This window comes from Arachis duranensis, chromosome 3, assembly GCF_000817695.3.
Source record: "Arachis duranensis cultivar V14167 chromosome 3, aradu.V14167.gnm2.J7QH, whole genome shotgun sequence".
Taxonomy (NCBI): domain Eukaryota; kingdom Viridiplantae; phylum Streptophyta; class Magnoliopsida; order Fabales; family Fabaceae; genus Arachis; species Arachis duranensis.
The window spans coordinates 68,368,390-68,368,845 of record NC_029774.3 but is presented as its reverse complement, the minus strand read 5'-3'; positions in this window follow the sequence as shown (position 1 = coordinate 68,368,845).

The following is a 456-nucleotide window of genomic DNA, read 5'->3' as shown; positions in this document are numbered from 1 at the left end:
AGGTACAAGATAAGTCTCTAAAAGTTGTTTAAATAGTAAACTAGTAACCTGGGTTTACAGAAAATGAGTAAACTGAGATAATCGGTGCAGAAATCCACTTATGGGGCCCACTTGGTGTGTGCTGGGGCTGAGACTAAAGCTATCCACGAACTGAGGCTTTTCTTGGAGTTGAACTCCAAGTTATAACGTGTTTTGGGCGTTCAACTCCGGATCATGACGTGTTTCTGGCGTTTAACTCCAGACAGCAACATGTACTTGGCGTTCAACGCCAAGTTGCGTCGTCTATCTTCGTGCAAAGTATGGACTATTATATATTGCTGGAAAGCCCTGGATGTCTACTTTTCAACGCCGTTGAGAGCGCGCCAATTGGACTCCTGTAGCTCCAAAAAATCCATTTCGAGTGCAGGGAGGTAAGAATCCAACAGCATCAGCAGTCCTTTTTCAGCCTTACTCAGA